Source organism: Nelumbo lutea, chromosome 2 (assembly GCF_056320005.1).
Source record: "Nelumbo lutea isolate HS-2025 chromosome 2, American lotus-T2T, whole genome shotgun sequence".
In the NCBI taxonomy this organism is placed as follows: Eukaryota; Viridiplantae; Streptophyta; class Magnoliopsida; order Proteales; family Nelumbonaceae; genus Nelumbo; species Nelumbo lutea.
The window spans coordinates 473,521-490,376 of record NC_142685.1 but is presented as its reverse complement, the minus strand read 5'-3'; the positions used below and the strand labels follow the sequence as shown (position 1 = coordinate 490,376).

The 16,856-nt window shown below is 37.8% G+C and overlaps 1 pseudogene; it reads right to left on the bottom strand.

Moving 5' to 3' along the window:
• Positions 1-5,433: 5,433 nt before the first annotated feature.
• LOC148867969 (FHA domain-containing protein FHA2 pseudogene) lies at positions 5,434-11,722 on the bottom strand (annotated as a pseudogene).
• Between the last annotated feature and the right edge of the window lie 5,134 nt (positions 11,723-16,856).

Here is a 16,856-nt window from a genome sequence, read left to right as displayed (position 1 = left end):
GAACGCTACTTTGAATTCCACGAGACCCCAGCACACCAGAGAGTCTCAATTGCCGCTATACACATGGATGGTGAGGCTATTATGTGGTACCAATGGTACCGTAAGACCCACCCACAGACCACCTGGTTGGACCTGATCGAAGCCTTACATGTGAGGTTCGGTCCTTCTGGTTATGAAAACTTCAATGAGTCACTCCCGGATGAGACAGATAGGAACAGTGAGGGAGTACCAGAACGAATTTGAACGGTTGGCCACCCGGGTTCACGGCTGGCCGGAGGCTGCTCTGGTGGGATGTTTTATAGGTGGTTTAAGGGAGGACATCAAAATCGAAGTGAACACCATGCAGCCGACCACATTGATGGCAGTGGTGGGATTGGCTAAGCTCCAGGAGGAGAGGCTGGACCAACTTAAAAAGCTGGGGAGGCCTATTGGGCCTCAAGCGGGCCCAACCCAGAAGGGTCCCTATCCCAAGACTGAGTCGAAACCTGGTCCTCTTCTTCCGACCCCGACCCCAACCACAACTACCCTCAAACCGGTTCCCTTACCTGTTCCACCTAACAAGAGAACTGGAGCACTGGCCATCCCTTATCAGAAATTATCCTGGACAGAAATACAGGCGCGTAGGCAAAAAGACTTATGCTATAATTGAGACAAAAATTCGTTCCGGGTCACAAATGCAAGGCCCAGCATGTGTATCTCCTACAAGTAGAAGGAGAGGATGATTTTGAAACACAATTCGGCGACCTAGGGGTTCAGCAGAAGGAGGTGGTACCGGAGGTAGAATATTGTGTTATCTCCCTTCAGGCCCTAGCTGGTTACCAGGCCTCAAGAACCATGCGGGTCCAGGGGCAGATATCAGGGAAGAGAGTGGTTATCATGATTGATAGTGGGAGATCTCTGAATTTCATTACTCCCAGATTAGCCAAACAACTGGGGTTAATGATAAAGCCCGTTTCTCCATTTGTAGTCGACGTGGCTAATGACCGCCAAATCACTTGTGAAGGAAGGTGAATCGGTTGAATTGAAGATTCAGGGGTACAGCTTTAGGGTGGACCTACATCCGTTAGAATTCATGGGGCAGATGTTGTCTTCGGCATACAATGGTTACAGTTACTGGGCCCCGTGGTTTGTAATTGACCTGACTTGACAATGCAATTCACCTATGAGGGGAGTTACTACACATTAAAGGGGGTTAAGACCCAACCCATAATCGCTGACAGCTTGGAGATTATACTTAAGAGCTGCCAACATGACTCTATTCCCTTATTGATGAGCATGGGCTCAATGCCTACTGGGCCCATTGTCTCTCCACTCTCAGGAAACACTAGCCCTTCCCCAAGTCAAACCCAATAGCTCCAGCTACCACTACAAACCTACTTCGACATTTTCCGAGAACCCACTTCATTGCCACCCCCTTGAGCCCATGCCCACCAGATTCCCATCCAACCCGGAGCCCTACCTTCAAAAGTGAGACCCTATCGCTAGCCCCATTATCAGAGAGAAGTGGAGCGTATGGTGACAAAACTGTTAGACAAAGGTTTTATCCCGCGCAACAGCAACCCATTTTCGTCTCCAGTAATTTTGGTAAGAAAGAAAGATGGTAGTTGAAGATTCTGTGCGGACTACATAGCCTTGAACCACATCACAGTTAAGGACAGATATCCAATACCCCTGATTGAAGAACTATTTGATGAGTTAGGACAAGCTAAATACTTTTCCAAGATGGACCTACGGTCAGGCTACCATCAGATCTGGGTCCACTCGGAGGACATTCACAAAACTGCATTCAGAACTTCGGATGGGCATTTTGAATTCCTAGTGATTCATGAATGGAATTTTCAAGTTGGGCCTCCTCATTCCAGAGACTCATTAAAGGAATTTTCAAACCTTATCTGTGCCTATTTATGCTTGCTTTCTTTGGTGATATACTTGTGTACAACCCAAGTTGGCCCCCCATTTGGAACATTTGTAGTGTGTGTTGGGCCTACTACGTCAACACCAATTGTTCGCTAAACCCTCAAAATGTTCATTTGGGCAGACCCAGATCAGTTACTTAGGGCACATCATCTCTAGCAGATAGGTATATATAGACCCAAAGAAGATAGATTGCATGATCACCTAGGCCCGACCCAGCTCTCCACGGGGCCTCAGGGGGTTCCTTGGGCTAACAGGTTATTGCCGCCGGTTCATGTAGGAGTATGGGGTCCTTGCCGCTCCTCTCATGCGGTTGCTGAAGAAGCACTCCTTTGAGTGGGATCAAGAAGCTGAAGAAGCCTTTCAAGCACTCAAGGAAGCCGTAACCACCCCACCTACATTTGCCCTTCCTGATTTCAATCTGGAGTTTATAGTGGAGGCTGACGCCTCAGGTAAAGGTATAGATGCAGTTCTGATGCAGCACGGCCGACCCTTGGCCTACTTCAGCAAGGTTCTCTCTCCTCAGGCTCAAACTAAGTCTACTTACGAGAAGGAGCTTATGGCCATCACTCTGGCGGTTCAGAAATGGAGAGCATATCTCCTGGGCCGAAGGTTTACTGTTAGGACAAACCACCACAACATCAAACACCTACTGGAACAGCGAGTTTTAGGCCTTGACCAGCAAAAGTGGGCCTACAAGTTAATGGGGTTTGACTTTACCTCTAATGCGTTGGCGGATGCACTCTCCAGAGCTGATAACTTTCATGTAATGGGCTTGTCACGACTAAGTTACCCTCTATCTGACCAACTGAAACAAGAAATCCATGATGACCTCATTTAACCCAAATTCGGGTCCAAATCCTTGAGGATTCTGCACAGACTTCTGGGTACACAGTCAAGAATGGTATTCTCTTCTACAAAGGCCGTATGGTGGTGTCGGAAGAGTCCAAGTATCGCCAAGAGTTACTTCCGCTATTCCATAATTTGACCCAAGGAGGTCATTCCGGAGCTCTCCGCACCTACAAACGCTTGGCAACCCACTATTATTGGAAGGGTATGAAACGAATGGTACAAGAGTTTGTTGCCCGATGTACTACTTGCCAGCAACAGAAATATAGCACTCAAACTCCGTCCAGGTTATTGCAACCTCTACCCATCCCAGAGAGAGTGTGGGAAGAAGTCACCATGGACTTTGTAACTGGGTTACCCACATCCCAAGTAAAATCGGTGGTGTTGGTGATGGTGGACCGACTAAGTAGGCTCACTTTATAGGCCTCTCCCGACCTTACTCAGCAGCCACAGTGGCCCAGGCTTACATTCGGAAAGTGGCCAAACTCCACGGAACACCCCAGTCTATTTTAACAGATCGGGATCCTCTCTTCATGAGTACTTTTTGGAAGGACTATTTCCGAGCTCAAGGAGTTCAGATGTTGCATTCCACCAATTACCATCCTCAGACGGATGGATAATCCAAAGTGGTCAACCGCTGCCTGGAAGCATACCTGAGATGTTTTGTGGGTGATAGACCCAAATAATGGGCCAAGTGGCTGCCATGGGTTGAGTATTGGTATAATACCACGTTCCAGATCTTAGCCGGAATGACTCCCTTCAAGGTGCTTTATGGGTGCGAACCTGCTTTTATCTTGCCTTATGAGCCGGGCACTTCGCCGGTAGCTGAGGTTGAGGCAAAATTACAGGCAAGTAAGCTCCTCAAATTCCACTTACAACAGGCCCAACAACAAATGAAGTTAGCCTATGATAAGAAACCTCGGGAATTAGAATTCTCTGTTGGGGATTGGGTCTATCTGTGGCTCCAACCTTATAGACAGCATCTCTAGTTCGGAGGGCATCCCAGAAACTATCTCCAAGATACTTCGGCCCATTTCAAGTGGCAGAGCGAATTGGGCTTATCGCCTTCCGCCTCCACTTACCTGCAGAATGCAAGTTGCACCCCATATTCCATGTCAGTCTCTTGAAGCGTTGCTTGTCCATTGATGTTATCAGTCCCACCCTCCCTCAATTCACAGAAGCAAGAGAAGTAACGTTCGAACCTCTAGTGGTTAAGGATTTATGTTGGGTTCGAAAGGGCAGCAAGGTCCATAAGTAGGCTCCGATTGTATGGCGTGGCCTGCCTCAAGAAGATGCCACGTGGGAGGATTATGACCAACTTTGGAAGTAATTTCCCACCCTTGACCTTGAGGACAAGGTCATTCTCGAAGGAGGAGGGAATGTTAAGCCCAGAAGAAAAGCCAACCCAGTTGGCGCAAATTGGGCCCAGAAGGCCCAAGTCTTAGCCCAGAAAACTACTAGTATCACACGTATGGCACCACCCATTAAATTAGTGTATACCCGACGTCCACGTGATGGAAAGCAATCATAATCTGTTAAGAATGTTAAGAATCGTGCAGGACAGTCAGTGTTGGTTACAAGTTGTTAACTGGCCATGCACTATATAGCTATATAGGCCTATCAACGAATGCGTAAAATAGAATGAATGATTCTCTCTCTCTCTCTCTTCTGTTGTCTTCTTCAACCTCACGTCCATTTTAGGAGGGCGAGCTCCCTCGAACCAGCTCACCGGAAGCAGAACGGAAGTGAGGACCTATCAGGAAATATAAGAAAAAACAGAAAGCAATTTTATTATTGTATTAATATTGGTTTATTGCTACTTGTGATTGTGAAAACATATTTGGACATAACCTTCTGGCATGTTTCATTCAACCAACAAAACAATGGGGAATTACGAATGAGATAGCTCCACCAACAAATTTTCAATACATCTTGGAGGATGTTCAAACCATCTCATGGTAGAATCTACATTGAAGGACAGCTGAGGAGCCAGAGTATGAGCTGTATGATTGATATGCATGCTGACCCATGCATAATTAGGCATCCATGTTGAATTTTTTGGATGCAAGATCACGCCGTGAGCTTCATAGTTGTCCAGTTTAGAGGGGACCACGGTCCGAATGACAATCTGTTTATGTTAAAAATCTTTTCTTTTCCGTGGTTTGGTAAGACATTTATTTTTGGTTATAAAGAGTCAATCAACTGAAACTACAAACTACCAGGAATCTCTCTCGCCTCCCCTAGTCAGTCTACATTGTTTCACCAGCCCCAAGAGTCGGTGGGGGTGCAAATGATTGATCGTATTTAGTTGAATTTGGATTACTCCTATTCCAATCTTCAAATCGGATAGGATAGGATAATAGGATATGATTAGAAATTGGATTGGATTTGGATCACCCTTATCTGATCCAATATATATTATATTTATAAATATAATTATAATATATATATATATATATATATATGTTATTTATTTATTTATAAATATATTTTTTGTATTATACTTTTATAAATTTATTATATTATTTATAAATATAAATATGTATGAAAATAATATAAAATACTTGTATTTTTTGTTTTTATTTTAGGGTAAAATACAAAAAACTCCCCTGAAGTTTTTGACAATCATAAAAACCTCCTCTATTGTTCCACTTTAGCAAAGACCTCCCTTAGATTTTTAAAGAATATGACAAAAATCTCCCTTTCGTGAATAACCAAGACGGAAAATGTTAAACTGGTAAATCAATTTTTCCCAAATGCATATTTTACCTTTTTGCGAATGATTTGCATCTGTTTTTACTAAAATACCCCTGTCGACATGTTATCTTCTTCTCCGCTGTCGACCTCTTCACCCTCTTTTCCTATCCCAATTTATCCAGTAAGAGGAGTAACGCAGGATGAAATCTCTCATCCAAACTCCATTCATTCAAAGAGAAACCTCTTTATCCTCTTTTCCTTTCCATTTTTTCATATTATTTCTTTATCGATTTCTTCCTCTTCTTTCAATCTTCCATCCTTGATTGCTGAGTCAATCCATTGAACTATAACAATTTGCCATTCGAGATTTGATATGTGGGTTGCATACAACTTTGTAATGAACTGTGTGGTTTTCTCATCTATATCTGGTTCACCCAGCCAATTCCCTCTGTCTTCATCACTACGATGTAGCCATCCCTTGTTTCTTGCTTCGACACCCACATCGTCCCTGTTGTGCGGCTTCTAACACTTGAATATGCTCAAGATGGAGAACAGGGATGATGATTTTCTTACTCTCTTTATTACATGTGGTTTTGGTACCTATCATAATTAATTACACTTTTTTTTTTTTTTGAAGAGGAGACTTTTCCTTTAAGCAAGCCATCTAGAACACTGAAAAAAACAGAGAAAAGGGGTTAAGGGTCACCGGTGCCATGCCTCAGGAAGAATCGCATTGTAAATACTCGACCACGCAAGTTAACTCATAAAAGCAAGGACACCAAGTAGACAAACTCTAACGTTACATGCCCCTTGGACCGTGTGTTGATGACAAAATGTTTTGGATATTCCTTAGCAATGTAAGCAGTCCTAACCATGGTATTCCCTTAGATTCATTGAAAGGCCAGTCCTTTGATGCCAAACATTTCCATATTGCTCTACAAGCTCAAAATGAAGTTTTGCCATGGGCATCCATTCTCTTGGACCACAAAGATCAGAAAGCACAGTATCTCTTGACCTAGTTTCTGACTTTTTCTCTAATTGTCCAGATGACCTTGTCTTTCCTCTCAATCCACCATATCCAAACATCTCATGCCATTCTCTCTGTAATTTCTTGCTAGCACTAGCAACAATAGTGTTATTGGTGTCTTCCTCATCATCGTCCAAATAATCACTCGATGCCCTACCCCCGCCCCTTCTTGGAAGAGTGATGCAGCGGTGGAGGCAACGCAACCCATGCAAAGGGCAGATGTAGTGGACGACAGAAAGGGTGGAGGAGAGTGAGGGATGTGGCAAGCAGAGAACCTCTAAGGATGTTGTAGACAATAAGGAGGAGGTAGAATTTTTTGTCGCCAATCTGGAAAAGGTCTTGGGAGTCAATCTTGACGGTAGAGTTACTAGGGAGGTGGAGGACACATTCGACGAAGCATCCGTTCTTTCCAACGACTGGGCGAAGCGGCATCGCTGGAAATCGTAGAAGATGAGGGAGATGTTCATGCCACCGCTAAGGCTAGCGAGGTAGACGTCGACAGTTGATTTCTTGCTGTTCCGGCCAAGGATTATGGAATAGATCTTCATGTAGTATTCAAAGTCTTCGCCTTGGAGCTTGGCGAGGCTGGCCTCAACATCCCTCTCAATAGAGAAGAAGGTTGAAAGAAAGAGGGACACCGCCACACAGGAATGGTCTACATACTTTTCAAATTACCAACATGAGGAATTTGCATTGCACGTGCTTTTGCCTATTGGTGCTATTGCCTATAGTCTACACACTCAAAATCTTTAATTTGTGGGAATGACGTTTTCATGTCATGCGAGAATGCTTTAAAAGGGTAGGATGGTCATTTTGAAAAATTAATGCATCGTTGAACATTTTCCGTCTGGGTCACTAATGGAAGGGAGGTATGTGTAAAGTTTTTCAAAAGTTTATGGGAGGTTTTTGTTAAAGTAAAATTTGAGGGGAGGTTTTTGTTAAAGTAAAATTTGAGGGGAGGTTCTTATAATTGTCAGAAAACACAGGGGAGGTTTTTGTATTTTACCCTTTATTTTATTTAAATTAGTATATTTTAATTTTTTTTAATAATTTATTAATTTTTAAAGAAAACAAGTTGGATTAAACCAGATTCGAAGATTTGAATTATGAATAGAATTCGAATTCAAATTGAGTCCTATCAGATCCGATCAAATCTTCATATTGGATCAGATTCGACATGAACAACATCGGATTGGATTCGAATATACCCTGATTCAAAATCCGTTTGCAACTTTGCATCCATAAGAATTGGTACAGTCAACTGCCTGATTTTCTACCTACAAGATTAAGAGATCTTGATTGTTCTGCATGTCCTTTGTTAAAAAGCTAATATACCACCGGCGAAGAGATGGGAAAGGATGTCATAGCGGAGAGAATGTAATTGCAGGCACACGCTATAGGAGAGCATGAAATATTCACAATAGTTTCCATTGCCTAACAAGAAATTTGCTAAACAATCCACGCTTAGAAAGACTAATTTCAATAATTAACTTTAGTAGGGGGCCTTTTTGGAAGTAATCCTTTGCACCATTTAGGGATGCTGGAAAGAATAAAAAAGAAGTTTATATGTATATAATAAGGGAGAAAATGATATATACTCAAAAGATATATTTTTTAATTACCAACTGATGATGGCTTAGTTGGTAAGGTCTCTGGCTTGTTGGAGTAGGATCAAATCCCGTTGTTGGAGTAGTATCATGTGTAGCCCCATGATATATAAGTATCAAACACTCTTTGCTTTCCTACTACTTATTCCGAAGTTCTATTTTTGAGCTTCTTTCTAAAGCAAACTTGTTATTTCTGAAGTCCATAAATCAGAACTTTTAGTGTAAAATACAAAGAACCCTGTAGCTTGGGGTAGTGATACTAATTGCATATTCAAAAAATTAATTTTTGAATTTTCTTTATCAATAAAGAATCGAATGAGTTAAAAGAGTAGAGCATCTCTGTCATTATTGGTTCTAACCAAGGAAAAGGCAAAATAGTCTTATAAAAGTTCAAAACTGAAAAGTGCCATCGGCAGCAATAGTGTTGGAATAAAATTTTGGATGTAATGCATGATAGTTTTCTAAGGTGTAACTACCCCCAAAGTATAGGGGAGTTCTCTGTATTATATCTAAACTTCTATGAATCTAAGCAAGTCCTGGATGATTGTTTGATTTTAGGCGTAACTCCCCCAAAGTATAGGGTAGTTCTCTGTATTATACCCTAACTTTAAACGAATCTAATAATGTCTTTGATGTTTGTTTTATTCAATGCTAAAAGAATGGTTTTTTACTTGATACCTATATTTGCAAAAGGTCCTATCTTTGGAACTTTGAAACAGCGCCTTATTCATAAATTTCAGTATATTCGTAAGCCGTAACTCTAGTTGGTAACAGAAGTATACCACCAATTTCAAAGTTCCTACTCTCCTCAGTCCTCACATTTGAAAACTTTCAGTTTAAAAGATGGGACCGTGGCGTTGTGATGTGATAAAAAAAAGAGTCTTTTCATTTGTCATCTGTACAGGATGCCTTTCACATGAGAAAAGTCTAATATGGCTACTGTGGTTGAGAGGGTCCTTTATACATCCTATCTTCCGCATTTTATACCAAATTTTCTTCACAATCGACTTCTCTATTTTGTCAAGACTAAAATCCAAACCAATAAGAAGATAGTTCCATCTTCTTCATTTTTAAAGCCATGTATGCATGGATAATGGATTGACTTATCTCGTACCTCAACGCAAGAAAAAAAAAACAAAGAAGTAAGTCAAACGCAGCGCCTTGTCATGTGGACATGGCACAATTGCCTACCACCATCCTAGTTCTTTTTCTGTTTTTTATGCTCAGTTGCTATGTCAACAGTAAAAAATGAGCATCTAAAGTCTAAAACTCTTCCTCAGTTATATGTAATGGGAACTCACTAAGGCCCCCCTAAATTTTCACTTTTAAAACGGTTAAAAGATTCCAATGCGAAATGGAATGGTCTAATCTCTATTTAGTTCATACATGAATTGAAATAGAAATTAAAATTAGCTAAAATTGGATTTCATTCCCAAGGGAGGGGAAGGAATGGTCATTCTCTCAAATGAAGAACTATTCAGGAATGAGATGAAATTCTAATTCCATTCAATCAAACAGTTGAAAATGGTATGATTCCAGATCCCTATGAACCAAAGGGGTGTCAATTTATATTTCATTAAGGGTGTGATCCATTTAGAGTAACTCCAAGTTAGTTATTAACAGTTTGAAGAATCAAGTGGACCCTCCATGGAGACCGGAAAGGATCATTTAAGGCTGCAGGACTTTGATCGATGGGATGAACGGCGTTGAATACGAGCACACTTATTGGGAAGGGAATTGGGTTGCTGATTGGCTCGCAAATTGTGTTCATTCCAATATTTCTTCTCTTGCCTCTTTTCCTTTTTCTTTAAAATGTACTTCTTGTACTGACATTTGGGAATGTGCTACTCCCCGCTATGTTTAGCCTCTTCTTCTTTTCGTTATTGATTTCTTATTTCTTATAAAAAAAAAGGGTACGATCCATTTATAATTGGATCAATCCGGTCATATTCAGTCCCATTCAATTTAATTTAAATATATACTCTTATTACTTAAAATGTATATTACATCTCTTAAATGAGGTTGGTTTGATTGTTGTGTGATAGGTTTTTTTTTGTCTTTTTCCTGTTACATAATAGGTTACACTTTAATGTAAATAATTCATGAAATATAATAACATATAATCTTTCGGTCATTTTCATAAATTTCTTAAACTATTCTTATGATTTAGCTAATTTACTAATTCTATCTTTATTATTTACATATTGTCTTAAAACATCCTTACTATTTCTTACAATTAACATCATCATTGAATGTAACAAAAAGAAATAAAATGTTAAATTTGCCCTCCACATACCACTGCAACTTCCAAAAATTCAAAAAAAAATCACTATTCATCTTTTTCGAGTTAACAAGCGGCAATGATACTCTTCTTATTGAGGTCATGTCTGAAAGTTGAGTTAACAATCCTGAACAGCAACCATACTCTTCTTATTGAGTTATTGTACACAACCCTCACTTCTAAGCGACAGAGCTGAACCAGAATTTTAAGTCAACGATGATGGCAATGGAATAGAAATTGAGAATGATGGATTTATCCTACAAACCAAAGGATCAAAGGCATCAGAAGTAGTGGAATCGAGCGGTTTCTGATTCCAAGTAAGCACCAACAGTAGTGAGAGCTCCTAGTCTTCTTGCAAAAGAAGAACAACAGAAAGAGTATATGATGTATGGACTGCCGGTGGTCAGACGACTGAGCGTTGAGTTCTCTAACGTAAAGAAAACAGCGACAATAGATTATGATACTTTTTCCACTATAGCAGCCGGCGTTGCCCAGACTCAGGATATCTTGGTAAGATGCAATGTCTCGAGGGAGGTGGGTTTCTTAGAGGGCCTCCACTCCACGGCTCCACCATCTTATCCTATGCTCGATCATGGGATTTTGTGCCCTCTTGCCTGTTGGGCATATTGATTACGTTCTAAGTGTATTCTCTCATATACAAAACCCAAGCATATTTTTTTGGGAGAAGGACGATTCAGTCCAGCATAAAAATTTCTAGGGCCAAAATATAATTAGGTAGGTATTAATTCACAATTGATTCTAATTCACGAGCAGGCATTAGTGTATGGAATGAGGGTTTTGACATTTTGAATGTTTATACTTCTACATAAAATTCAAAAATCTGCATTAGGCCTGTTTATACTTTTCTGTATTTTTTTTGGAATTGCTATGTCAATTGTAGAAGGCAGCACTATGGAAGTAAACGTGGGGATCTTCCTATGTGGGTAGTGGATGAGAGTCCAGATCTGCTCCTCACAACATGGCTCTTCACACTGTCCTAACACAATTTAGGAGTGCCACGCGTCTTTGACTTGGGCCTAAAGAATACATGTGTGACCAGCAAGTTCATCCCATTGGCACCTCAAAACCCCCAAATTCAACTTCCCGCCTGAACATAACACGTCTCTCTTCCAGAGCCAAAACTTCCTCGTCAACTGCCTTCCTCTCCTTGGCGGCAATTAAGAAATGATGATCAACATCCTTTTCACAACCACCATAGCTCATAGTCATAGAGAGAAAAGCAATAGCTTCACCTTTGTTCTCACTATGTTTCCTTTTTTTTTTTCTGGTAGAAACTTTCACTTTGTTTTCTGGGTCTTGAAGAAATTCAGAAAAACGATCCCCCATTTTCCTGTTGAAACCAAGGAGGGAAGTAAAACATATCCACCCCGATAAATTGGTTTTATTCAAAACCAAAGACTTGCCCCTTTCTAATTTTATAAGAAACAATAAATTTCTCATAGTAGGCCTAATGAGATGAGCTTAGAGAAAAAGTCGTCTCCTCCTTTTCTCCGGTTCTGATACTGCCACGAGTGAGAACAAAAAACTAGGCCACGGAGAATCATAGATAGAACTCACAGAAGATTGAATGAGTGAGCGATAAAATCAATAGAGGAAAATAAAAGAGTAAATTGAGAGAGAGAGAGATGGATTGGGTGTTCTCAGTGGATGATATTTCCGACCAATTTTGGCCGCCACCTACTAATTCATCAATGGCACAACAAGGGGAGGATTTTAAGATGAACCGGAGCTCGTCCGAGTGGGCTTTTCAGAGGTTTCGTCAGGAGGCTGCTTCAGTTGCCGCAACTTCTCCACCTTCTGCTACTGTAGCTTCTTTGGTTTCTCTATCTTTCTTCTCCCAAAACTTCAGAGAGACGAGGAGAGGAAGGCAGTCGATGGGGGATAGGGTTGTCTCTGGAAGAGAGAAATTATGTACGGGCAAGAGGGAGAATGCAACATAAAAGTTGAATTTGGGGGTTTTTAGAGCCAACGGGATGAATTTGTCCTTCGCACATGTGTTCTTTAGGCACGAGTCAAAAGACACGTGGCACTCTTAAATTGTGTGAGAACAGTTTGAGGAGCCATATTGTGAGGAGCAGATCTGGACACAGTGGGTGGTGCTTGGAAGACACAAGCGTGCAGATATGTTGGTTTTGATGTGAGGGCCAAATAAGTTGCATCTAAAACGTAGCGGGATTTACTGCTTACAAATGGGCGCCTTATAGATACATCCACCGTGCATTGAGAACATCTCCCGTGAATAATAACTAATAAATATGAAAGATGTTCTCAATACATGGTATGATGTGTGTGTGACACGCTTGTGAGGCGGCAGGTCTCATCTAAATCTTTACAAAGTAAACCCAGAAACCTAAAAGGTAGAAACTGTAAACAATATAAAAACTTGCCCTACCACGTCAATCCCCATGTCATTCAATTTTTTAAGGAAACCATTCGACGGACCCACCATCATTTCTATAGAAACAAAGTTGAAGAGAGATTTAAAACAGAGTTTTAGGTCTTTTACATATGAAATGCGATAAAAGTTAAAAACAAAAGTGAATGGATTTTGTATTATTTGGTTCCAGTGATCCGGAAGACGATTTTTGAAGAGATGTCTATTTGAATTCTCAAATTAAGGAGTTGATGACTGTCATAAATAGGTGGCATCGTGAGCTTGAAGAATAAAGAAAATAAGAAAAAAAAAAAGGAGAAAAAAAAAAGTTGGAGAAGGAAGGGGCGCTGAATCAAGATAAAGGGATGAAAAGTAACTTTGGGTTTTAAAATGATGGGTAAAATATTCCCCTAATGTTTCTGACAATCATAAAAACCTCTTCAGTTTCACTTTAATAAAAGCCTCCTCTGCACTTTTAAAGAATTGGCAAAAACCTCTCTTCTGTTATTAGCCCACTAGCCCAGACAAAAAACCATTAAAATTACAAGAATACCCCTAATTAATCGTTAAAGCATCATTAAAATATTTCAAAATACCGGAATTGCCCTTGCTTCCCCTTCCTCTTGTCGCAGAACGAGGGAATGACAAGAAATCCTTCACCCAATCTCCCCTCACTATTTTTTGTCCTTGATTTCTTCTTTCTCCATCTTTGTTCTCCATCCCCATTGTCCCTCATCTCTTCCATCAAGCCAGAGCAACCGAAAGGCATTGTTCATCTTCTTTACAATGGCAGCGGACAAAGTTTCGGCAACTATCAACGTTGACCCCCTAAAACTCTCTCTCTCTCCTCTCTTCTCTTCCCTATCCTATTTTTTCGTTTATTTCTCTCTCCCTCTCTTTCTCTTCTTCCCCATCTTTTGTTTCTTTTTCTTCTTTATGTTTTCCCTTCATTTGTTTATTTTGACCACCGCTGCAACTCTCAGCAGCGATGGTTTGCTTTCTCCTCACAAGCATTTTCTTACCACGAGCTATTCCAATCTTCATTAACTCTACCAAGGGAGAGATTGCATTTGGCATCTCTCCAATTAGTTTCATGTACTCCTTAACTGAAGATTAAAAAAAAAAAATGTAACAACTGCTAGAATGTTTTGCAATTCCTCTTAGAACGTCCAAAATCAATCCCAATCAATTGTTGTTGACAATTAACATTCTGCTCTTGGAATGTTTTGAAAGGTTTAACAGGGCTGTCATGGCATTCTCTTGTATTGATGGATTAGTCGTGGATAGAATCTTTAATAAATTGGGGATTGTGTTGCATCTGCCAAGCAAAATTCGTTGAATATGCTTGATTTTACAAGTAACTAGATCTCATAAGCGAGCTTCTTCCTCTCTTCACCCGTCCCTTTTGCAAGCCATCGGCTAAAAACCTGGCAAGCAATTTCATAGCTTCTACACCTGCCAAACTACTGACAAAAATTGCTCTTGTAATGTCACGACTCCTACCACCTGTTTCAGCCACTGGTAGTCGATTGTCAGAACAAAGTGAATTGCTGAATAAGCTTCTTTAAAGATAAATTAGGAACCGGTATTTTGAAATATTTTAATGATGCCCTAACGATTAATCAAGGGCACTTTCATACTTAAATGGTTTTTCGTTTGAATTAGTGATAAAAGGGAGGTTTTTGTCGAAATCTTTTAAAATTCAGGGGAGATTTTTATTAAAGTGAAATTATAGGAGAGGTTTTTATAATTGTCAGAAACTTCAAGGGAGGTTTTATATTTTACCCTAAAATAATTACAAGTTACATGGTGTTATGTGTATACAAATTATGACAAAATATTAATGAACACTAATGGCAAGAGTAAAGATGGTTAATTGTATGAAACAATAGGGATGGTTTAAGACAATATAGTTAAATAATAAGGGTACATTATGTCAGTTAGCTAATTAATAAGGGTAATTTAAGAAATTTGTCTTTTAATTTATGGGAAATTGTCTAAAACTCACAATGAGTTTTCAACATTTATCTTAAACTCACCATAACTTTTCAAAATATCTAAAACTCACCATGTTAGTAAGTTTTTAATTTCCAAAACTCACATTCTGTTAGTGCACCGTTAATGCTTCTTAACAGAGGTATCCATGTTAGCATAAATAACAATTTTCATGACCAAATAACAATTTCCATGCTTTTTTTCAGTTTTCAATGTTCTTGTTTTGTTTGTATTTTTAGCGTTTTGTTATAATTTCCAATGTTTTTTATAATTTCTGTTTTTTTTACATTTTTCTATTTTCTACAATATATAAATTTTCATGCATTTTTGTTATTTATTTACAATTTTTTGTGTTTTTCTATAGTTTTTGGTGTTTTTTCTACAATTTTTATTTTCTAATTTTGTTTTTCAATTTTTATAGTTTTTATCATTTGAAAATAATTTTTTATTTTGTTTGTAATTTCTATAATTTTTTATAATTTTTGTAATTTCAATGTTTTTATGTATTTGTATATATTTTATATTTTTATATGAAGGTTATAGTGGTAATATATTAACACCCGTTAGTCTATTTAACGTCAAGTTAGTGGCATGGTGAGTTTTAGACATTTTGAAAAGTTGTAATGAGTTTAACAAAATGCTGAAAACTCATGGTAAGTTTTAGATAATTTTCCTTAATTTATTTATTACCATTTAATATCTGATGGAAAATATCCAATTGGAATTTGAAAATTTTAACATAAAAAGAAATCATATTTGGAGCTATAGGATTCAGTTCAATGTTTCCATCCATTTGTTAGAAGCGGAAAAAAAAAAGAAGGATTTGATTCATTTGTAACTCTATCAGTCAAAGAATGCACTAATCATGAAGACTATGATTACTCACTAAATAAATACACTGTGATTAGATGAGTGCACGTTGATAACATGTAAATAATCAGTTTATAATAAAAGGGTAATAGCATATAAAGGCAACTGTTGGGGTTTAATATCAATAAAAATAATATATTTAAAATAAATAAAAATTAGGCTAACTTTTTAAGGCAAAAGCCTATCTTTAAGGCAAAAATAGGTTAACTTTTTTAAAATATATTGCTTCTCTCTCTCTTTCTCTCTCTCTCTCTCTAATTATATATATATATATATATTAAAACTAGTACTGCCATGTCACCATAGCTCTCATTTGAGAGAAACTATTTATCTATTTTTCTCCATTTTTAGTATTTTTCTTTTTTTTTTTGTTCTAAAAATATAAAACTGTAATCATTGCTTATCTTGATTAGATTAAACAACCAATAAGATGCACTTTCCCACAACTTAAGTAAACTCTTCACCCAAAATTTCTCCTAAACTACCTCCCCCACTTTCTCTAAAATTATCTCTAATTCCTATTTATCTTCTAAATTATCTCTAATTCCTATTTATCTCCAAAATTATCTCTAAATTTAGTAGAGAGTTTCTCTCATAAATTATCTCTAATTCCTATTTATCCTCTCCCCTATTTTTTATCTATATCTATCTAAAGAAAGTTTGGATTAAAAATTTAAGAATTATTTAAATATTATAACAAAATTATATAATAACTTTAAAATATATATTGAATACACAAAAAATAATTTTATTTTTTTACAAAATATATCACAAAATTATGTACTAACAATTTAAATTATGTTTTTTTTGGATTATCAATTTAAATGTTTTTCAAATAGTTAATAACATGTAATAGCTTTAAATAAATAAAATTCAAATAACAAAAAATTTTAAATATTTTTTAGATTATTTAAATATTTATCATAACTAGATTTTAAATAGTTAAATAACAAAACTAAGTAATAAATTAAAAAAAAATCTTCGAAGTAGAAAAATAATTATAACATAATATTGAAATTAATAATAATTTAATATATTACAAAATTAATATGAAATTATGTAATAATAGTATAAATTATGATTTTATGGATAATTAAATTCAATAAATAATCAATATTTTATAATTTAAATATTTTACATATTATTTAATTATTTAAATGACTAAATATTTTAAATAAAAAATTATTTAACATAAATAGATTTTAAATAGTTAAAATAAAG